General features: G+C 40.3%; 1 protein-coding gene across 2 annotated transcripts in view; it reads left to right on the top strand.

The window, feature by feature from the left end:
- Positions 1-22,351: 22,351 nt before the first annotated feature.
- LOC128694807 (uncharacterized) overlaps positions 22,352-25,114 on the top strand; it is a 214,619-nt gene continuing 211,856 nt past the window's right edge. For both annotated transcript variants that reach the window (XM_070094325.1, XM_070094324.1), the window contains exon 1: positions 22,352-22,644. The gene's annotated coding sequence lies outside the window, so the exon portion shown is untranslated. The remainder of the gene's footprint in view (positions 22,645-25,114) is intronic.

The following is a 25,114-nucleotide window of genomic DNA, read 5'->3' on the forward strand; positions in this document are numbered from 1 at the left end:
TCACAAAAAACCGACAGTGTGAAATAGCGGCAGCCCCCAGGAAGTGAGTGACCGGGACTGGGCAGGTCGATTGGGGTACTGAGTGACTTTTTGTCCTGGGAAACATACTTGTCAAAAAAACTTTGGCCACACACTTAGCTTTTATTTTTTTTTTTTCTAATAAAATATTAGTTTTTGATGTTTATTGTTATTTGGTTTTAATTTTATTACTTTTCTTTTTAATAGCTTTAATTTTTAAAATTTTTTATCCAAACAAAGTTTAAAAAAATCCCCATACTGGCAATTTATTTTTTTCTTTGATTTTGAATTCATAACTTTTTGTCACCCTCCATTCCCCAAAAAAGGTTAATTTTCAGGAATTTTCTCCCTTTTTGAACCACTGAAAATTGGGGGATTAAACCCCCAGGGAAAGTGGCCCCGGGGGGAAATAATTTTCCCCAATTTACATAGTATGTAGAGTATACTAAATACTTGTACATTTTTACGAAATAAAATCCTAAAGTTCAAATTTATTGTGGTACATATAAAAGGGTTTTTCATTTATTACTACTAATAACCGTTTAAAGCCAAATTTATCCCCAATGTAATTAATTTTTTATCCCAAATAATGGCGACCCAGAAACCAAGGAATATATACACTGAGAGGTGTATGCCTTTCACTATATATATATTTTATATATATATATATATATATATATATATATATATATATATATATATATATATATATATATATATATTGTATATATATATTTATATATATATTAAAAGTTTCTTTAAATCTCCATGTTAGGTATATACACATGTCTGTCACTATATATACATTAAGAGTTTTTTTTAAACCCCCCTTTTTTGGATTATGTTTTTTCCTTGGGGGTTTTCGTTTTTTGATTTGGGAACGGGGTTTGGTGGCCCCTTTAAAGAACCCTTTTGTGAATGATAACCATTAAACCCCTTTTTACCCTTTCCCCGTTCTTTAACCTTGTTTGAGTACCAATGGGTTGTTGAAAGGGCCCCCGATCCATGGAATTAGTGCTACCCAACCCTTTATCAAGTTTATTTTCCCATACCCCCATGTGTTTATGACCCCCCTGGGTGGTTTAACACTTTCCTATAAAAATAATAATTGATAAGGGAAGGCTAGTAATGGGAATATTGCAGGAGGGAATATTCGGGGAAATATAGTGAGAGACAATGATAGTGAGGGGGAAATATCGTGGTGTTAGAAATATTGTAGTGAGAATAAAGATGATACTTAGGGAAAAAGATTTTTAGATGAAAGAATACTACCCCCTATCATCACCAAATTAATGACCACCCCTTTTCAGGGCCCCCAGTAATAAAAACACCACCACCACCATTATACCTATTCAAAATTACCAGGGAAAATATTTTAGTATAATTTTAAGGGTTTTTAGTACTTTATTTGAAATTTTAGGGGTTGGGCCCTAGCTCCCGGCCCCGGGGTTTGAGTATGCTGAAAAAACCCCCGACAGGGGCAGAGATCCCAGGTTAAATAGGTTTGTCAGGAAAAAGGACAAGTGGCCCGACGTGGTCTTTTGTCATAAAAGACCCCAGCTGGGGCTTTTGGGCATCTTTACTGAGGCCTTCCCCATACCAAAAATGAGATGGATAAAACCACTAATCAAACGTTTTGATATAGTTTTGGTGAGAGAGATTTCCCCTCTCCTGCTTTTAATTTTGGGATTTGGGGAAAGGGGGAGACCGCCCCTGGCCCCGGGCCCATAAGACCACCTGACCGGTTACTGATTTTTGGCCTTTGGGGAAAACCCTCAATCTACTCTTTTAAGTTGCAGAAGGTTTCCGTTCCCCTCTCATCCAGTTCTACTTTTCAACTAAATTGAGACTTAAGAAATATTTTCTTACATCTCTATGGTTCATCTGTGTCAGCTTCCAGCTGTGTCACCTTGATGCTCTTCCTCTTAATTTAAATAGTCCATCCCTGTCTGCTCTGTCAGTTGCTCTTAGGATTTTTTATGATTACGATTTGTGAATTTAAATTAACTGGGTTTTTGTTGCTTTACCTGTCGACGAAAAGTTTAAAAAATTTATATCAACTGGTTGGGGATGTCTTATCAACAAGATTTTATAATAATTTGTTTCTCTTGTCCCTGTTCGTCAATGAAAATTGTTTAAGTTTTTTTGTGTGTGTGTGTGTGTGTGTGTGTGTGTGTGTGTGTGTGTGTGTGTGTGTGTGTGTGTGTGTGTGTGTTTGTATGTGTGTGTGTGTGTGTGAAAAATGGGGAGAGAGAGTAGAGAACAGTTAAAAATTTAGTGTGATCAACTGAAGAACGTCAAATTTTCCAATTTTTATTTTTATTTTTTAAAGAAAATTCAAAAATGCAAAGGGATTAAAACCCTATTTATAAAAGAGTTTTAATATATATATATATATATATATATATATATATATATATATATATATATATATATATAAATTTTTATATTTATAGATGGGGTTTTAAAAAGTAAAATGGGGGGTCTTTGGGAAGAGGGTTTGGGGTTAAAAAAAATAAAAAAATCACACACAAAGTGGGGGGTTGTCAAGCTGCCTTTTTGGGTGACACTGTGCTTTTGGGGGATTCCAAGAGAAGCTGCAAAATTTGGGTGAATTTGGTAGGGGGTAAAAGAAGAAAAATTTAAAAGGGGAATACAGGAAAAAGTAAGGTTATGGGGGATAAAAAAAGATTAGGTATTTTTGGGTTTAATATCAGGGTTGGAGGGAGAGGGTTGGGGGAGGGAAGTATTCAGATATTTGGGGGGTGGACGTGGGCGGGGGGATGGGTTTTATGAAAGATGAGGGAACAATAGGGAAATTTATGAGGGGGAAAAAAAGTGAGTGGTGCACTTTGGAGTCTGTGGAGGGGCAAAGAAATTTTTCCTTTGAGGCAAAGAGGGGGAAAGTAAGGGGAGATAGTTTCCAACGCCCCTTTTGGGGGGAAGGGTGATGAAAGTTGCAGGGGAGAAGGCTGAGGCAGTGGAGTGTCAAAATCTGAGGGGAATGTGTGGTGTGGGAAAATAAGCAGAGAATTTAGTTTGGAAGTTAGGAAAAAAAAGGGTTACCAAAACCCGTTGTCCAGAGGGGGAGGGAAAGGGTTTTTTGGGGGGTCTGGGCATGGAGAGAATGGAGGAAAAAGAATTTAATTTTTGAAAAATATAACCTCATAAATTACTGAATTAATAAAGACCCAGAGTGAGCCAATATTTAATGTGAGTACATTAATGCAACTCTCAGAGGTTATATGCAACGAGAGATATACATATATCTTAGTGTATATACACTGATTTTTTTTTAAACCATATTGTTGGGATTAAAATATTCTTGTCTGGTACTGAGCAGGTTACATACAGCGTTAATTACTACTGACTCAAGAAATCGTAATGACACGATTGCAAATAAACTACGGTACGGCTACAAACTCTAGCTCAAGTTATAACGATTTCTTGAGCCATGATCACTGCTTTGAGGGGACTTGAGCTAGAGCTCGTCACGGCCACGCTGGCGGGAGATTCAGTTGTAAAAACTTGCATTTGTGGTCACAGTGGTGCCTGTGCTAACCTTCCTATGGTGTATAAATATACCTAGTTGGATGAATCTTATTGTAGCCAGCTGGTCCAGTGGCTACCTCGTCGGTTTTGCGACTCACTCATCCTGAGTTCAATCCCCGTCCGTACCGTGGTTAGCCTTAATTCCCCTCGTGTAGTAGATAGGCTTTAAACCTAATAAATTCTCCAACCAACGCAAATGTTATAGGAGCACGATAAGCGTTGTATGATCCTCACGGGTCATACAGCGTTTAACATACGCTCTTGATTCGAGAAATTGGAGCTACCCTCCCTGTCTCACATTAAATCTGATGACCTAACATTCCCTAGACACTGTATGATCCGAAAAATATGATAACGATCTGGAATATATGGGAAGTGAAGAAACAGTAATGTATGGGAAGTGAAGAAATTATAATGTATGGGAAATAAAGAAATAGGAATGTTATGGTGGAGAACGTGGAAGAGTCAGCGCCAAGACGCTGGTTACCCGCCCTGTCTAGAAATCCTTTCATCTCTTCCTTTCAAGCTTCTACGATTTTCAACTTTTTTGCCTTGCCCTCTTTGCTCCGTACATTCTCCTTACCTCTCGTTTCTCATTCTCAATACTTCTATTTCCTCTACCTGCTTACCTCCCTTTTACCTTGTACCTCTTCTTTTTTCCGTCCCTCTCCTTTGCTCCCTCTCCACTACCTACTCCCTCCCTCCACTCCTTGGCGTAGCTCAGATTCTCTCTCCCCTTTCAATTTCCCGCCCTTCATCTCCCCTTCTTGATAATGATTTTCCCCTCGCTAGAAAGCCGATAAGGAGACAGGAGAGGGCAATTAAGAGGACCTCAGCAGCAGCGAGACGGAGGAAGTTGAAACGTGATGGGGGAAGGGGACGTGTTGTGGGTAGGGGGCCTGTGGTAGATGGTGGGAAGGGAGGGGATATAGAGGAGGAAGGAGGGGAAGGGATATAGGAAAGGAAAGGGGAAGAAGGATATGGGGAAAGAATGTTTTATTAAACTTGCTGCTGTGTTGGTCGGGGGGGGAGATATGGATCTCTGCAGTAGTGGAAGGTGGTTACCAGATGGTTGGTGGAGGTGAGAGTAGCAATGATCAGTTTGTTATCACAATCCTGGGATCAGCAGGCAGTGAGGGAGAGTTTGCAGCTTGTGGTTAATTCCTTGAACAAGGAATCAGCGCCTGCGACTCTTTAACCTTCTCCCAGCAAGTAATTTTCCCGGAACAGAGGTAGACGTCTTCATGTGGGAGCTAAACGAGGTGCCTTAGGAGGTGCTTGTGCCGTCGGGTAGACCTTCTAGCGATGAACAAATAAAAGTGAAGTCAGGCTTCTTCAAACGACTGACGATTTTTCAAATTGATTTTCAATGCAAGAAAATTTTAAATTAATAGTTCATGTGGCAAGCACCTAGGCTTACTCTGGCCTAGAACCTCTGACTTATCCCTGAGGCACTACTCTGAGAGTATCCAGAGCTCTAGCCTAGAACCTCTGACTTATCCCTGAGGCGCTACTCTGAGAGTATCCAGGGCTCTAACCTAGAACCTCTGACTTATCCCTGAGGCGCTACTCTGAGAGTATCCAGGGCTCTAGCCTAGAACCTCTGACTTATCCCTGAAGCACTACTCTGAGAGTATCCAGGGCTCTAGCCTAGAACCTCTGACTTATCCCTGAGGCACTACTGTGAGAGTATCCAGGGCTCTAGCCTAGAACCTCTGATTTATCCCTGAGGGGCTACTCTGAGAGTATCCAGGGCTCTAGCCTAGAACCTCTGACTTATCCCTGAGGCACTACTCTGAGAGTATCCAGGGCTCTAGCCTAGAACTTCTGACTCATCCCTGAGGCGCTACTCTGAGAGTATCCAGGGCTCTAGCCTAGAACCTCTGACTTATCCCTGAGGCACTACTCTGAGAGTATCCAGGGCTCTAGCCTAGAACCTCTGACTTATCCCTGAGGGGCTACTCTGAGAGTATCCAGGGCTCTAGCCTAAAACCTCTGACTTATCCCTGAGGCACTACTCTGAGAGTATCCAGGGCTCTAGCCTAGAACTTCTGACTCATCCCTGAGGCGCTACTCTGAGAGTATCCAGGGCTCTAGCCTAGAACCTCTGACTTATCCCTGAGGCGCTACTCTGAGAGTATCCAGGGCTCTAACCTAGAACCTCTGACTTATCCCTGAGGCGCTACTCTGAGAGTATCCATGGCTCTAGCCTAGAACTTCTGACTCATCCCTGAGGCGCTACTCTGAGAGTATCCAGGGATCTAGCCTAGAACCTCTGACTTATCCCTGAGGCGCTACTCTGAGAGTATCCAGGGCTCTAGCCTAGAACCTCTGACTTATCCCTGAGGCACTACTCTGAGAGTATCCAGGGCTCTAGCCTAGAACCTCTGACTTATCCCTGAGGCACTACTCTGAGAGTATCCAGGGCTCTAGCTTACCCAAGCTAAGAGCATCAAATACAATGGAAACAAGTTATTAACGACTTCAAAAACGACCTTCCATAAAATAATCTCAGGGTATACATGAAGTGAAGCTGCCCAGAGCGAGAACGGTTGATTGAGCTGGGCTCTGATCAATGATATTATGTGGAATTTATGCAGGCAAAAAAGTAGTTTATATTCGAAAATGTATATTATCGCAAATATTTTTTTTATAAATTCATAGGATAATATTACTTGGGAAAATGGTTATAATCATAACCATAATTTTTAAACGGGTGGACCGGTAAGCCAGTGGAAAACCTCGGTCAAATGACCGAGGTCATCATGTGACTAAGACCCGCGTCAGGAAACACTTGTCCTGTTGCCTGACTAACCTTAACTAATCTAACTTAATTACGTTGGAACATTTGCGCAATGATTTATCTGATGTGAAAACTGACAAGCAGAAAAAGCAATCATTAATTAAAATTTTTATAGAAAATTATTGCATGTTGAAGATTGATTGTGACAAAAGTGAGAAAAGATTTCTATTAGAAAACACTAGGGGTTGATTTTATATATATATATATATATATATATATATATATATATATATATATATATATATATATATATATATAAACACTGATCTCTGGCTGAAGGAGACTCGAACCTACGAACCTTGGAACAAGGTATGAAGTGCTATACCAATCTCACCACACTGGACAATACCTTGGCGTGCAGCTTGCGCTACACGTTGATCCAAGGCAGCTAGCTTTCAGGGAGAAGGCTTACAGCTTTTCATCTCATCCCCTGCATGCATCAGCCTTACTAGAGATTTTAACAATGCAAGGAATTCGCAAGAGCAGGCGAAATATATAGATTGGTATAGCACTCCGTACCTTGTTCCAAGGTACGTAGGTTCGAGTCTCCTTCAGCCAGAGATCAGTGTTTGTGTATATTTCGCCTGCTCTTGCGAATTCCTTGCATTGTTAAAATCTCTAGTAGAATTGCGGATGAGCAAGGAGGCTTCAGAGTGGGTAGGGGATGTGTAGATCAAGTGTTTACATTGAAGCATATATGTGAACAGTATTTAAATAAAGGTAGGGAAGTTTTTATTGCATTTATGGATTTAGAAAAGGCATGTGATAGAGTGGATAGGGGAGCAATGTGGCAGATGTTGCAAGTATATGGAATAGGTGGTAAGTTACTAAATGCTGTAAAGATTTTTAATGAGGATATTGAGGCTCAGGTTAGGGTGTGTAGAAGAGAGGGAGACTACTTCCCGGTAAAAGTAGGTCTTAGACAGGGATGTGTAATGTCACCATGATTGTTTATTATATTTATAGATGGGGTTGTAAAAGAAGTAAATGCTAGGGTGTTCGGGAGAGGGGTGGGATTAAATTATGGGGAATTAAATACAAAATGGGAAATGACACAGTTACTTTTTGCTGATGATTCTGTGCTTATGGGAGATTCTAAAGAAAAATTGCAAAGGTTAGTGGACGAGTTTGGGAGAGTGTGTAAAGGTAGAAAGTTTTAAGTGAACATAGAAAAGAGTAAGGTGATGAGAGTATCAAATGATTTAGATAAAGAAAAATTGGATATCAAATTGGGGAGGAGTATGGAAGAAGTGAATGTTTTCAGATATTTGGGAGTTGACGTGTCAGCAGATGGATTTATGAAGGATGAGGTTAATCATATAATTGATGAAGGAAAAAAGGTGAGTGGAGCATTGAGGTATATGTGGAGGCAAAAAATGTTATCTAAGGAGGCAAAGAAGGGAATGTATGAAAGTATAGTAATACCAACACTCTCATATGGGTGTGAAGTTTGGGTTGTAAATGCTGCAGTAAGGAGGCGGTTGGAGGCAGTGGAGATGTCCTGTCTAAGGGCAATGTGTGGTGTAAATAAAGAATCTTAAAAAACTTACCTAACCTTATTATAACAAGAACAATTTATTTTAGCCTAATTCAACCATATATATTTTAGATTTGTTTACAATAATTTAATACTAAACAAAGACAGTGAAATATATTTTTTTGTTAGGTTCAGAATGATTTTGGCGAAATTATTGCATACACAAATTTTCACTTGTCCTATATGGCAAGATGAGCGTTGCTATTTAAGCCAAGATCGCAAGTTCTGCCTATTCGGCACGACATATATATATATATATATATATATATATATATATATATATATATATATATATATATATATATATATATATATATATATATATATATATATATATATATATATATATATATATATATATATATATATATATATATAGACCTATAGACCTAGCACTTTCCTATATATATATATATATATATATATATATATATATATATATATATATATATATATATATATATATAGCCCAATGTCATCACCGACCTTTTTTACAAATTATTTAATTCTTTCGCGTGCAGGAATAATTTAGTGTTAGATGGAATTCATAAGAATTGTCCATTAATTTGTTTTTCCAATGTGAGTTAAGTTCATTCAGAGACGAACGAGAATCAGTTACGATCAAAAAGTCGAGTTCATTGACATAAATTAGCTACAGTGCCATTGTGATGGCAAACAATTCAATTTGTTGTGCAAGAAAGGTATAAAATACCGACAATATGAAAGTTAAGACACATGTGCAACATCTGGATATCTTTATTGTAGACGTTTCGCCTTCCAGTGGCTTTATCAATACATTATGTCCTAGAATCTGTATTGATAAAGCCACTGGATGGTGAAACGTCTACAATAAAGATATCCAGATGTTGCACATGTGTCTTAACTTTCAATTCAATTTGTATTAAGGAGCAGGATCTAGACGGGTAAGTAAGTCTTACTTGAAGAGGCAACAAGAGCAGTGAAAAACTGCCACCTGGTCAACCAGGAAACAAACAACAGCTGCGCGTTTGCTGCTGCCTCTTCCCAAGTTCACCCATCATTTAGAACTATTTTTCATGAGAAATTTTATAAATAACTTTTTGGAGAAAAGCGCAGGTGTGTGTTTTTTGTGCGCCTATGTTAGTGTATACTTTTTTGTTTCTTTGTTTTTTCCTGTGTGGGGGTGATTTGTGCGTCTGTTACTGTGTATGTTTTGTGCTGGTGTGTGTTTGTTTTTAGTGATTGTTATGTGTAGTAGTAGTAGTTGTAATTACTAGTTGTTAAAAGCACTTGTCAATAAACATTTGGCCTTTGTGTGTGTGTGTGTGTGTTTCAATCTCAAGTGTGTGTGCGTGTTTCAATCTCAAGTGTGTGTGTGTGTGTGTGTGTGTGTGTGTGTGTGTGTGTGTGTGTGTGCACACATTCCTGGAGTGGAACCACAGTCGATGGCCTCCACTCCAAACCAACAGATACAGATACTAATGCCGGAAAAAAAATCCCCCCCCAGTACCAACAATACCACCAGTCCGATAACATTCTTCTTTGCAAATATACAGGGTCTAAAGCCAGCAACAAACAACAAAATACCTTTCATCCGTGGACTGCTTGCAGAGGCAAAGGCAATGTTCGCGGCTTTCACTGAGACCCACATAAAGGATCACTTGGACAACGAAATATGGATCCCAGGTTACAACCTATACAGATGTGACAGAGTGAACAGGCAAAAGGGGGGGGTTGGCCTGTACATTGCAGAGTCACTTGTTTGCACAGAACTGCTTAATGCCTCAAATGACGTAGTGGAAGTTTTAGCAGTAAAGGTCGAGAACCAAAACCTAGTCATTGTGGTAGTCTACAAGCCTCCGGATGCAACTTCCCAGCAATTCCAGGAACAGCTGTTAAAAATTGACCACTGTCTGGAAAATCTTCCAGCTCCTGCACCCAACATCTTGCTCCTGGGGGATTTCAACTTAAGGCACCTAAAATGGAGGAATATAGCAAATAATATTGTTGCAGAAATAACACCAGGAGGCAGCTCTGATGAAAACTCACACTCACACGAGCTTTTAAATCTCTGCACAAAATTCAATTTAAACCAGCAAATAATAGAGCCTACTAGACTGGAGAATACACTAGACCTCATATTCACTAACAATGATGATCTGATAAGAAATGTCACCATATCAAAAACAATATACTCAGATCACAACATAATTGAGGTTCAGACATGTATGCGTGGAGCCCCAGACCGACAAAATGAGACTAGTCACGAGGGAGCATTCACCAAATTCAACTTCAATAACAAAAACATAAAGTGGGACCAAGTAAACCAAGTCCTAACCGATATAAGCTGGGAAGATATACTAAGCAACACAGACCCAAACTTATGCCTAGAACAGATTAACTCGGTGGCACTCGATGTATGCACAAGGCTTATTCCTCTAAGAAAAAGGAGGAGTAGATGTAAAATAGAAAGAGACAGGCGCTCCCTTTACAGGCGACGGAAAAGAATAACAGAGCGGCTAAAAGAGGTCAATATATCTGAAATGCGCAGGGAGACACTGGTCAGAGAAATAGCAAGCATCGAACTTAAGCTAAAAGAATCCTTTAGGAGTCAGGAATCGCGGGAAGAACTAAAAGCCATAAATGAAATCGAAAGAAACCCAAAGTATTTCTTCTCCTATGCCAAATCAAAATCGAGAACAACGTCCAGTATTGGGCCCCTACTTAAACAAGATGGGTCCTACACAGATGACAGCAAGGAAATGAGTGAGCTACTCAAGTCCCAATATGACTCAGTTTTTAGCAAGCCGCTAACCAGACTGAGAGTCGAAGATCAAAATGAATTTTTTATGAGAGAGCCACAAAATTTGATTAACACAAGCCTATCCGATGTTATCCTGACGCCAAATGACTTCGAACAGGCGATAAATGACATGCCCATGCACTCTGCCCCAGGGCCAGACTCATGGAACTCTGTGTTCATCAAGAACTGCAAGAAGCCCCTATCACGAGCCTTTTCCATCCTATGGAGAGGGAGCATGGACACGGGGGTCGTCCCACAGTTACTAAAAACAACAGACATAGCCCCACTCCACAAAGGGGGCAGTAAAGCAACAGCAAAGAACTACAGACCAATAGCACTAACATCCCATATCATAAAAATCTTTGAAAGGGTCCTAAGAAGCAAGATCACCACGCATCTAGAAACCCATCAGTTACACAACCCAGGGCAACATGGGTTTAGAACAGGTCGCTCCTGTCTGTCTCAACTATTGGACCACTACGACAAGGTCCTAAATGCACTAGAAGACAAAAAGAATGCAGATGTAATATATACAGACTTTGCAAAAGCCTTCGACAAGTGTGACCATGGCGTAATAGCGCACAAAATGCGTGCTAAAGGAATAACAGGAAAAGTCGGTCGATGGATCTATAATTTCCTCACTAACAGAACACAGAGAGTAGTCGTCAACAGAGTAAAGTCCGAGGCAGCTACGGTGAAAAGCTCTGTTCCACAAGGCACAGTACTCGCTCCCATCTTGTTCCTCATCCTTATATCCGACATAGACAAGGATGTCAGCCACAGCACCGTGTCTTCCTTTGCAGATGACACCCGAATCTGCATGACAGTGTCTTCCATTGCAGACACTGCAAAGCTCCAGGCAGACATCAACCAAATCTTTCAGTGGGCTGCAGAAAACAATATGAAGTTCAACGATGAGAAATTTCAATTACTCAGATATGGTAAACATGAGGAAATTAAATCGTCATCAGAGTACAAAACAAATTCTGGCCACAAAATAGAGCGAAACACCAACGTCAAAGACCTGGGAGTGATCATGTCGGAGGATCTCACCTTCAAGGACCATAACATTGTATCAATCGCATCTGCTAGAAAAATGACAGGATGGATAATGAGAACCTTCAAAACTAGGGAGGCCAAGCCCATGATGACACTCTTCAGGTCACTTGTTCTATCTAGGCTGGAATATTGCTGCACACTAACAGCACCTTTCAAGGCAGGTGAAATTGCCGACCTAGAAAATGTACAGAGAACTTTCACGGCACGCATAACGGAGATAAAACACCTCAATTATTGGGAGCGCTTGAGGTTCCTAAACCTGTATTCCCTGGAACGCAGGAGGGAGAGATACATGATTATATACACCTGGAAAATCCTAGAGGGACTAGTACCGAACTTGCACACGAAAATCACTCATTACGAAAGCAAAAGACTTGGCAGACGATGCACCATCCCCCCAATGAAAAGCAGGGGTGTCACTAGCACGTTAAGAGACCATACAATAAGTGTCAGGGGCCCGAGACTGTTCAACTGCCTCCCAGCACACATAAGGGGGATTACCAACAGACCCCTGGCAGTCTTCAAGCTGGCACTGGACAAGCACCTAAAGTCAGTTCCGGATCAGCCGGGCTGTAGCTCGTATGTTGGTTTGCGTGCAGCCAGCAGCAACAGCCTGGTTGATCAGGCTGTGATCCACCAGGAGGCCTGGTCTCAGACCGGGCCGCGGGGGCGTTGACCCCCGGAACTCTCTCCAGGTAAACTCCAGGTAAACACTCAAGGGGAGGGAGGTAAGGAGCAGCAGCTGGTGTTGTTCCCTATGCGCACCTTCTTCAACAGCAGTACATAATACCTGGGTTTCCCACACACAATCTTCCTGTTAGTGACGCTCTCTCTCTCTCTCTCTCTCTCTCTCTCTCTCTCTCTCTCTCTCCCGCTCTAACTTGTACTTTTTTTCAAGTACAAGTGTCCCGTAGCTCGACTGCCAGCGCACTCAGCTCACACAGTGAGGTCCGGGGGTCGACACCCGGTACGGGTGGAAACATGAGGACATGTCTCCCTAAGACACCTGCTGTCCCTGTTCACCTATCAGTAAAATGGGTGTTAGTCGACTGGTGTGGGTCGCATCCTGTGACAATGGAATATATAGTGGTATGTCTCTGATGTCCGCTACGACTGTATACCATTACCTTGTATATGTACTTGTAGTAAATAAAGATATTATTGTTATTATTGTATTATAAGTATGTCAGACTGCATTACCCATGCTTTCTAATGATGCTCTCTCTCTCTCTCTCTCTCTCTTTCTCTCTCTCTTTCTCTCTCTCTATACATATTTAATTTCCTGTATGGCCATCGATGTAGCTGGTGTTTTATTTATCATGTTTGGTAAATTATTAATTTAATTATTCGCCTGTTAAAAATTACATTATGCATTACTTTCCCCCATGGGAATACTTTTAGTGTTATTTTTTCATAATTTATTTTTTTCTGATTCATTTGTAATTTTGTTATTTTACTTACCAAGAAAAATGGATAAACGCTGATTCTCCAAAATCCGGTTATACAGTACTTTTTTTTTTGTTACTATTGTTCTCAGATCAGTGACCTAATTAATATTTAGATGTAGGCGATACCACAGTAATTATCTTTGTATTCTTCTATTATTAAAAAGTATAGCAAATGGCTTCATATAAACTGCAAGAAGGAAAATTATTACGAAGATCACGGGTTTACTATTGTGTTTGACGGAAGAATTGATTAGTGGTTGATGGGGATTAAAGCCTTTAGACTCCACGAGGGTCATTAAGGTAGCATGTCACCTCTGCTTCACCAGTAGTGATAACTTTAATCCCGTAACTTGTCACCAGCATCAAGGGAGGTTCCTCGGTGTTGGTGAGGGGCTCTTGATTTAGGGAATCGGATCTGTGCTCCGGTTCCGTTAATTAAACCTGAATGCCTTCCATCTTCCCCCAAGCACTGTATAATCCTTACGGGTTTAGCGCTTCCCATAATAATAATTTAATCCCTTAAACATGGACTTAAGTAAATTCTCATTGTATTTACACTGACATAAACCGGCCAGTGTATATACACTGATATTAACCTGTCAGTGTATATACAATGAGTAACAAACCTGTCAGTGTATAGACATTGAGGGGACATAAACCTGTCAGTGTATATGCACTGAGGGACATAAACCTGTCAGTGTATATACACTGAGGGACATAAACCTGTCAGTGTATAAACTCTTGAGTGACAAACCTGAAGGGACATAAACCTGTCAGTGTATATACAATTAGGGACATAAACCTGTCAGTGTATATACAATGAGGGACATAAACCTGTCAGCGCATATACACTGTTGCAAAAGAATTGGGTTTGTAAAATAATGATTGTTACAAAGATTTATTGCATGGATAAGCTGTGAAGACTTACTCAGCCCTGTAACAACTTCACACAGTATAACCAAGGTTGGCTCCTCCTCAGGAAAATTAATGAATAGAAAAAGAAATAATAATTCACAAAGATAAACACTTTATTATTTAGTAATGCAAAGATAAAACATTGAAATATGAAGGTGTATCCTACTTGAAAGAAAAATGAAAAATGAAATGAAAAATTGCCATTTGAATTCAACGCTAATATGTACAAGTAAACTGGGGTGTCTGGTTGTTGTTGACACCATCTTGTAGAAATTGTAGCCGTTGATGATGTGGTGGGGTCACAGGTGTTAGTGACAACCCAACGACTAGTTCTTCACAGAGTCTATAGCCTTGAATAGTCAGTACAGATGATAGGAACGCAGGTTCTTTACCACTGCAAAGATGAGGGGTAGTGTCCTGTACAATTAATTAGGTAGGTAGATTATAAGGTGACGTCCCAAGACCGTTTCAGTCCGTCTCCTTCAACACTTCTCGTTGGTTGGCAGGTGACCCGATCTGTCATTCCAAGCTGAAAAGAGAGACAGGTTACCCACTGCTTAAGAAATCACTCTCCATGATAAGTGCAAGATACTTAAAAAAAGGGGTGATTATCCAAGTCTCATGGGGAGCTTAAAACTGAAAGGACCAAGTTTATTGTTGGTCAAAAGTGAAGCTTTCAACCAATATCCACTAGAATAGGAGCAGAGGCTTTTACTTACAGTTGTGCTGTCAGTGTATATACACTGAGGGACACAAACCTGTCAGTGTATAAACTCTTGAGTGACAAATCTGAAGGGACATGAACCTGTCAGTGTATGTACACTGACATAAACCTGTCAGTGTATATACACTGAGGGACATAAACCTGTCAGTGCATATACACTGTTGCAAAAGAATTGGGTTTGCAAAATAATGATTGTTACAAAGATTTATTGCATGGATAAGCCCAGAATTCTGCCCGAAATGCTCAGACATGTTACTGGTTTTCTTTTATAACATGTAAATCACACGTTGTATATTATGCAAATTAAAAAAACTTAATTTGAATTTGAATACACAGTTAGACAAAGCACTTCAAGTATATTTATTATAAAAAATTTTATATAGTAATACGTAAACTACTTAGTATAACCAAGTGAAAGTTACATTGTGACTTTAATGGATTATCACAGGCTTAATTTTACATACTTTTCTGTAAAAAAAACTCTGGGAAGTTTAAAATTACGAATGAGGCATTAATAAACACTAAGTTATCATTCTACATTATTTTAAAAAGTTTGGGGTATTCTTTTCGTTTTTTTTTACTTCTACGTTTACAAAAAACGGCTTCTAATTCATGGTAAGCTGCTGTATATTATGCTATTTAATTTGCGCATTAATACGTATATTTTTACTTTCTGAAATTATTTAATTTTAGATTAGTACTTATTTTATTACCTGCTCTATGGATCTATGGATCAACTGCAGTACTTCATATGACTGTTTTGGAAAGTGAGAATAAACTGCCCTTTCAGATTTGGGAACATTGATATGAACAGTACGTATTTCCTCTCGAGGTGAATTATGAAAATGAAAATAAAAATGTGTGGTTTACATATTACAAAATATTAATTACAAAGAAGGCCTCCAGCTCACCTAGGCATTTCGGGCAGCATACTGGGAGTCGTGCGATTCTTTGTTTATCAACTTGAATTTATTGCCTACAGATGGTTTGTCTTGCCCGATCTAGGACAAGGAAACACTTTGTCAGTGTATATACACTGGATGCAGTCAGTTGAACATTTAGCTGCATCCAGTCAGTGATGCAACCTAGTGTTCCAGCCATGATGAAGCCTAGTGTTCCAGCTACTGATGTTGCTTAGTGTTCCAACCAGTGATGCTGCTTAGGCAGTTTAGTGTTCCAGTCAGTGATACTGCTTAGTGTTCCAACCAGTGATGCTGCTGAGTGTTCCCGCCATGATGAAGCCTAGTGTTCCAGCCAGTGATGCAGCCTAGTGTTCCAGCCATGATAAAGCCTAGTGTTCCAGCGAGTGATGCAGCCTAGTGTTTCAGCGAGTGATGCAGCCTAGTGTTCCAGCCAGTGATGCAGCCTAGTGCTCCAGCGAGTGATGCAGCCTAGTGTTCCAGCGAGTGATGCAGCCTAGTGTTCCAGCCAGTGATGCAGCCTAGTGCTCCAGCGAGTGATGCAGCCTAGTGTTCCAGCCATGATGAAGCCTAGTGTTCCAGCCAGTGATACAACCTGGGCTCTGGCCACAAGAGTCATCTCTCACTACCCGGACTGCCAACATGTAACTGAAGACTGAATAAACTTTGTTATCCAAACTCAAAAATTCGATTGTGAACAGTATCAGTGTTCAGTACTGACATGATCATTAAAAGCGATAGCTATAATACAGTATAGAGTGCAATATTGATGTTAAATATTGATACTGTTTTGGTTACTGCAAGTGATGATACTCATCAAGGAGGCTTAATGCTTGGGAGGGGCTCTTGTTTCAAGGAAATGATCAGTTTTACTCTTGAATAAAACCTTGTTTTCTCCCATTTCCCGGGCCCTTGATGACCCCCTGTGAGTTAAGAGCTACCCAGTAATAATTCTGTTGTAAGTGATTGTTTTGAGGACGTAAGTAACCTCATCGTTCTGATGGCCAAAAGCTAGAGCTTTTGGTCATCTGACCGAGACCTTCAGTTGGCTTACCGGTACACCCCTTTAAAAAATTATGGTTACGATTTATATACTTGAAGGACGAGTCCCATTACAAACGCGCACAAGTGATATAATACTCATTTTCCCAGGCGCTGTGACCCCTGGGTTTAGCGCTTCCCCCATGAATAGTAATTCACGGCATTTTGAGGAGATTTAATCTAGGATTAAAATCAATACTAATAAAAAAATACATGGATGTGGGTTATTTTGCCTTATGAGTTTAACACAAAGTATTGACAGGAGAAAGATTGAAAAATATATATGATGTATGTAAGTTCTAGCCAGAGCTTCCCTCCAGGTGTCAGCACTGTATGACCCTTGTGGTTTTAGCGCTTAGTTCTGATTATAATAATCCTATCTAGGTGCCTTGATGATGGTGTAGAACTCTCGACCTAAGATATTAGAGTTACCCTCTGTTTCTTGGATCAAACATGATTACATGCAGTTCCCAAAGTGCTGCATGATCTCTATACTTTTAGTATTTTCGCTAAATATAATAATAACAATAAAACTGACAGAAGAGAGGTGTGATAAAACTTCACTTCAAGGTGGGTGAAGTGATGCCAGTGATGGGCTCTTGATCTCAGGAATCGGAACAGTTTCCTTTATTTAGAGTGAACATTATTGCTTCCCAATCCCAAGGTGCTTTATGACCCCTTCACGGTTAGTTCCTTCCCCTGAATAAAAATAGTGCAATACACAGAGCAGGTGAGAATACAAAATATAGTGATCAGTGATGAGATAATTATGTGGAGATTGTGGATTGGTGAGGTCAAGTGCTGCTAGTACCAGGTAGTAGCTGCTAGTATGAGGCAATATCAGGAAGATATTCATTACAGATACCTTTATGGAAGATGTTCCACTATTTGAACCGTTATATATATATATATATATATATATATATATATATATATATATATATATATATATATATATATATATATATATATATATATATATATATATATATATTATCACACTGGCCGATTCCCACCAAGGCAGGGTGGCCCGAAAAAGAAAAACTTTCACCATCATTCACTCCATCACTGTCTTGCCAGAAGGGTGCTTTACAATACAGTTTTTAAACTGCAACATTAACACCCCTCCTTCAGAGTGCAGGCACTGTACTTCCCATCTCCAGGACTCAAGTCCGGCCTGCCGGTTTCCCTGAACCCCTTCATAAATGTTACTTTGCTCACACTCCAACAGCACGTCAAGTATTAAAAACCATTTGTCTCGATTCACTCCTATCAAACACGCTCATGCATACCTGCTGGAAGTCCAAGCCCCTCGCACACAAAACCTCCTTTACCCCCTCTCTCCAACCTTTCCTAGGCCGACCCCTACCCCGCCTTCCTTCCACTACAGACTGATACACTCTTGAAGTCATTCTGTTTCGCTCCATTCTCTCTACATGTCCGAACCACCTCAACAACCCTTCATCAGCCCTCTGGACAACAGTTTTGGTAATCCCGCACCTCCTCCTAACTTCCAAACTACGAATTCTCTGCATTATATTCACACCACACATTGCCCTCAGACATGACATCTCCACTGCCTCCAGCCTTCTCCTCGCTGCAACATTCATCACCCATGCTTCACACCCATATAAGAGCGTTGGTAAAACTATACTCTCATACATTCCCCTCTTTGCCTCCAAGGACAAAGTTCTTTGTCTCCACAGACTCCTAAGTGCACCACTCACTCTTTTTCCCTCATCAATTCTATGATTCACCTCATCTTTCATAGACCCATCCGCTGACACGTCCACTCCCAAATATCTGAATACATTCACCTCCTCCATACTCTCTCCCTCCAATCTGATATTCAATCTTTCATCACCTAATCTTTTTGTTATCCTCATAACTCTTTCCTGTATTCACCTTTAATTTTCTTCTTTTGCACACCCTACCAAATTCATCCACCAATCTCTGCAACTTCTCTTCAGAATCTCCCAAGAGCACAGTGTCATCAGCAAAGAGCAGCTGTGACAACTCCCACTTTGTGTGTGATTCTTTATCTTTTAACTTCACGCCTCTTGTCAAGACCCTCGCATTTACTTCTCTTACAACCCCATCTATAAATATATTAAACAACCACGGTGACATCACACATCCTTGTCTAAGGCCTACTTTTACTGGGAAAAAATTTCCCTCTTTCCTACATACTCTAACTTGAGCCTCACTATCCTCGTAAAAACTCTTCACTGTTTTCAGTAACCTACCTCCTACACCATACACTTGCAACATCTGCCACATTGCCCCCCTATCCACCCTGTCATACGCCTTTTCCAAATCCATAAATGCCACAAAGACCTCTTTAGCCTTATCTAAATACTGTTCACTTATATGTTTCACTGTAAACACCTGGTCCACACACCCCCTACCTTTCCTAAAGCCTCCTTGTTCATCTGCTATCCTATTCTCCGTCTTACTCTTAATTCTTTCAATAATAACTCTACCATACACTTTACCAGGTATACTCAGCAGACTTATCCCCCTATAATTTTTGCACTCTCTTTTATCCCCTTTGCCTTTATACAAAGGAACTATGCATGCTCTCTGCCAATCCCTAGGTACCTTACCTTCTTCCATACATTTATTAAATAATTGCACCAACCACTCCAAAACTATATCCCCACCTGCTTTTAACATTTCTATCTTTATCCCATCAATCCCGGCTGCCTTACCCCCTTTCATTTTACCTACTGCCTCACGAACTTCCCCCACACTCACAACTGGCTCTTCCTCACTCATACAAGATGTTATTCCTCCTTGCCCTATACACGAAATCACAACTCCCCTATCTTCATCAACATTTAACAATTCCTCGAAAAATTCCCTCCATCTTCCCAATACCTCTAACTCTCCATTTAATAACTCTCCTCTCCTATTTTTAACTGACAAATCCATTTGTTCTCTAGGCTTTCTTAACTTGTTAATCTCACTCCAAAACCTTTTCTTATTTTCAACAAAATTTGTTGATAACATCTCACCCACTCTCTCATTTGCTCTTTTTTTACATTGCTTCACCACTCTCTTAACCTCTCTCTTTTTCTCCATATACTCTTCCCTCCTTGCATCCCTTCTACTTTGTAAAAACTTCTCATATGCTAACTTTTTCTCCCTTACTACTCTCTTTACATTATCATTCCACCAATCGCTCCTCTTCCCTCCCGCACCCACCTATATATATATATATATATATATATATATATATATATATATATATATATATATATATATATATATATATATATATATATATATATATATATATATATATATATATACACGTATATTCTTGATCGTGGGCGGGCTCCACGCTGGCTGACTTAATTAGGTGAATATTGCTTGATCTGTTCCTCTTTTATGGATATGGATGTTCGAACTAGGAATGAAGTACGTATTAATCCAACTTAATTTAGCTGCTGTCCCTGGCTTCTGGATTTAAATGTTTTCACACAGATTTAATTTAGTAAATTAACCCATTCAAATGTTTGTGGTAGAGTTTTGCTTGCAGAGAATTCTGTCAAGTTAACCATAGTCTTATATTTATTTAAATGAGATGCTTGTGCAACATTTGGGTATCTTTATTCTGGAGACGTTTCGCCCGCCAGTGGCTTCTTCAGTCTACTGCAAAGAGACATTGGAAGACGAGATGAGGAGTCTGAGGTTATCAGTCCCTTAGTCCCTTAGCCTCCATCAGTCTTGATGGACTGAACACATCGATTCAGTATTGGACTGAAGAAGCCGCTAGCTGGAGAAAAACTTCCAGACTAAATATTCCCAAATGTTACTTAACTCTCTTATTTATCAACATGTCAGTTTTCTAAACCATTTCTTCAAATATATTGATTTACTTTATCATACATTCCTATAGAATATGGTTCAGTAATAAAGCTTTAATTCCTTAACTTCATATTCTTTAATTGAAAATACCCCATTAGAGATACCTGGAGTTTACCTGGAGAGAGTTCCGGGGGTCAACGCCCCCGCGGCCCGGTCTGTGACCAGGCCTCCTGGTGGATCAGAGTCTGATCAACCAGGCTGTTGCTGCTGGCTGCACGCAAACCAACGTAGGAGCCACAGCCCGGCTGATCAGGAACCGACTTTAGGTGCTTGTCCAGTGCCAGCTTGAAGACTGGCAGGGGTCTGTTGGTAATCCCCCTTATGTATGCTGGGAGGCAGTTGAACAGTCTCGGGCCCCTGACACTTATTGTATGGTCTCTTAACGTGCTAGTGACACCCCTGCTTTTCATTGGGGGGATGTTGTATCGTCTGCTAAGTCTTTTGCTTTCGTAGTGAGTGATTTTCGTGTGCAAGTTCGGTACTAGTCCCTCTAGGATTTTCCAGGTGTATATAATCATGTATCTCTCCCGCCTGCGTTCCAGGGAATACAGTTTTAGGAACCTCAAGCGCTCCCAGTAATTGAGGTGTTTTATCTCCGTTATGCGTGCCGTGATGGTTCTCTGTACATTTTCTAGGTCAGCAATTTCACCTGCCTTGAAAGGTGCTGTTAGTGTGCAGCAATATTCCAGCCTAGATAGAACAAGTGACCTGAAGAGTGTCATCATGGGCTTGGCCTCCCTAGTTTTGAAGGTTCTCATTATGCATCCTCTCATTTTTCTAGCAGATGCGATTGATACAATGTTATGGTCCTTGAAGGTGAGATCCTCCGACATGATCACTCCCAGGTCTTTGACGTTGGTGTTTCGCTTTGTTTTGTGGCCAGAATTTGTTTTGTACTCTGATGAAGATTTAATTTCCTCATGTTTACCATATCTGAGTAATTGAAATTTCTCATCGTTGAACTTCATATTGTTTTCTGCAGCCCACTGAAAGATTTGGTTGATGTCCGCCTGGAGCCTTGCAGTGTCTGCAATGGAAGACACTGTCATGCAGATTCGGGTGTCATCTGCAAAGGAAGACACGGTGCTGTGGCTGACATCCTTGTCTATGTCAGATATGAGGATGAGGAACAAGATGGGAGCGAGTACTGTGCCTTGTGGAAGAGAGCTTTTCACCGTAGCTGCCTCGGACTTTACTCTGTTGACTACTACTCTCTGTGTTCTGTTAGTGAGGAAATTATAGATCCATCGACCGACTTTTCCTGTTATTCCTTTAAGTCACTATGTTTTTTTTTTTTTTTTTTGAGGGAGAGGGTTATTCTAGGCATATATCATTTAGGTTTCATAACCATATTTTTTTAAAGGGGGTGGAGAAGTGAGCCAGTGGAAGGCCTCGATCAGATGACCAAAAGCTCCAGCTGCGGGTCATCATACGACCAGGACCAGCGTCGGGAAACACTTGTCATGTTTCCTGACCAACCTACTAAACCTAACCTATTCTAAGTAACTTACACACTTTACACTGTGTAACTGTACCTAAATAAACTTAGTGATTTACTAAATATTGTACTTATTTAGTTATTGTTAGTAGTATGACAACGTTTACAGTGGTAGCGGCAGCACTGTGCTGGAAGTCTGGGAGGTATGTTGAGAACTGAGATGCTAGTTGTTGGACAGCAGCCAGAGTGGGAGGGTATATCAACCTCTGTGGCAAATTATTTGAGAGAGAGTGCGGTTTTTGATAATTTTCTGATTTGTTTTCTAATTTTATGCAAGTAAATTGGAATACCATCCAGCGCTGTGATTAATATTTGGTTATGAAGATAAACTCTGTTAGTGTCACTTGTGTAGCGGCTAAGGACTTGAAAATTAATTTAGCTTATATATTTGCAAATTACGTTTATATACGAAGGTGGGAAGACCGTGGCTTGGATAACTTATTACGCTGTTAACGGCAAGTTATTCTGCATAAGGTAAGGGATTTTTTTTTTATGGTTGAGTTCAAAGAACGAAGGGTAAAAGTTAAACTTTTTTTTTTTTTTTTTTACAGCAGAATGAATTAGACTTGCCTAGTGGTCCTACTGCAATGTTTCACTATGATTTTGTTAAAACTCTTAACCAAATAAAAGTACGATGCTTGGTCCCTGGACATATTATATTCATCTAATATTTTCTCTACCGCCTGTTTAAATGGTTGGATTTGAAGACCTCCCACATGTGGGCTAGTAGGCCTGTATGTGTATGTAGGCCTGCCAGTGTTTGTTCTTATGTGCAGACAAGAAAAGAGCATGAAATGAGACATATAGAGATAATAAGGTAGGCGAAATGATGACTATAGCACTGTAGTAGGCCTGTTACACTGCTCCTCCATTCGCATGTTCTAAATTGTCTCGGTATATCTGATGTATTTCCATGGAGATTTTCTAGGGATTCCCACATGACAAGAGCTCATAGGTAAGTCCTTGAATTTGATTTAGAGTTTTTATTCCTTCCTTCTTCCAACACTAAGTAAAAAGTCTGAGGCAGATAATTTTTGTCAAAATTTTGTATATGTAATTGCCAGTTACTGAGTCACCTCAGTTAAATAAAGACTTTGATATTCCATACCAAAAGTAGTTCCAGCCAGATCTTGTCGGCCGATATTCGGGCCAACCCCGCCTTGGACTGGGCGAGGATGCCAATTTAGCTTTTAATTCTTTCCTGTTAAACAATCATTGTTCCAAGATGGACTAATCCATTTTGCCTTTACGTAATTTATTAAGCGTCAGTGCTTGCAAGTCATCTTTCCATGTTGTGATCGTGAGAGAGTAGTCAAGAAGAGAATGGATGTGAGAAGGGAATGTGATCATGTGGTAGTGTGTGGTCATGTGACTGCTAGCGTTAGCTTAGCCTGAGGCGGCAGGACCTGTGTTTATGTGTGGAGACTACTAGAGTCCTCTTTGTGGAAGGTCGACGCTCCATCGTTAGTTTGTTATGCTCTATAACAGAGAGAAGAAAGATTGTCTTAGTGGTAGTGCGTTCAGTTCACAACTGAAATATACGGGTCCAGTGAACGGCCGGAGCGAGACATGTAGGAGGAGCATTGTAGGAGGCCTACAGGCCCATACTAGGCAGGTCCAATTCAAACCTACTCATACTTGTTGAACCTCTTCTTTAAGCTATTCAAGGTTCTCTTCAGTGACTCTACCCGGGAGTTTGTTCACTCATCCACAACTCTTACCAAACCAGTGCTTTCCTATATCCTTTCTAAATCTAAACTTTCCTAATTTAAACCCATTGCTGCGAGTGCTATCTTGGCTAGATCTGCTTTTGCACGTTATTTATATACCCTTCATTTATTCCTGTTTTCCATATATAAACCTCAATCATATCTTTCCAAATTCTATGCTTTTACAGAGAGTGCAGATTCTGTGTCCTCAGTGTATCTTCGTATGAAAGATTGCTGATGCAGGGATCAACTTTTTCATCCTTCTCTGTATGTTTTCCAGCTCATTCATGTCCATTCTGTAATATGGAGACCAGAACTACACAGCATAGTTTAAATCAGGCCTTACCAAGGTTATATAAAAATGAATTATAACCTGAGGACTGAGATTGCTGTTTATACTTCTTGATAAAAAAGCCAAGAATAATATTAGCTTTGTTGCCAACACTTATGCACAGTGGTCTTGACATTAGATTACTGCTAATCAGAACTCGTAAATCATTTTCACATTCAGAATGATCTACGTTTAGTTAGTAAATGTTACGGTTGTTCTCTATTCCTAGGTATTAAATTACATCTGCCACTTCGAGCATGGCAACACCATAAGTGTCCGGGGCCCAAAACTGTTCAACAGCCTCCCATCAAGCATTAGGGGAATTGCCAATAAACCCCTGGCTGCCTTCAAGAGAGAGCTGGACAGATACCTAAAGTCAGTGCCGGATCAGCCGGGCTGTGGCTCGTACGTTGGACTGCGTGCGGCCAGCAGTAACAGCCTAGTTGATCAGGCCCTGATCCATCGGGAGGCCTGGTCATGGACCGGGCCGCGGGGGCGTTGATCCCCGGAATAACCTCCAGGTAACCTATCCAGAACTTCTTGTAGCGCTCTAGTGTTCTCATCAGGATTAATCTGACGACCAGTTTTAGTCGTGACATTATGTCCTTACATTGGTAAAGCCACTGAATGGTGAAACGTCTACAAATAAAGATACCCAGATGTTGCATATGTATCTAATTCTTCATCATTGTGTAATTCTATGCTGGAGGGAGGACGAGCTTAAATTTCGCACGGAAGCAGGTACACTGGGTGAACTGTTAAAATACTATTTAGAGAAATATCTCAAGCTGTTGGCCTTAATTTTTAGGTTACCTGGAGGTTACCTGGTTACCAGGTAACCTCCAGGTAACCTAAAAATTAAGGCCAACGGCTTCATGTGTACCAACCAGATCTTTAGTTGAGA

This window comes from Cherax quadricarinatus, chromosome 45, assembly GCF_038502225.1.
Source record: "Cherax quadricarinatus isolate ZL_2023a chromosome 45, ASM3850222v1, whole genome shotgun sequence".
NCBI classification, from domain to species: domain Eukaryota; kingdom Metazoa; phylum Arthropoda; class Malacostraca; order Decapoda; family Parastacidae; genus Cherax; species Cherax quadricarinatus.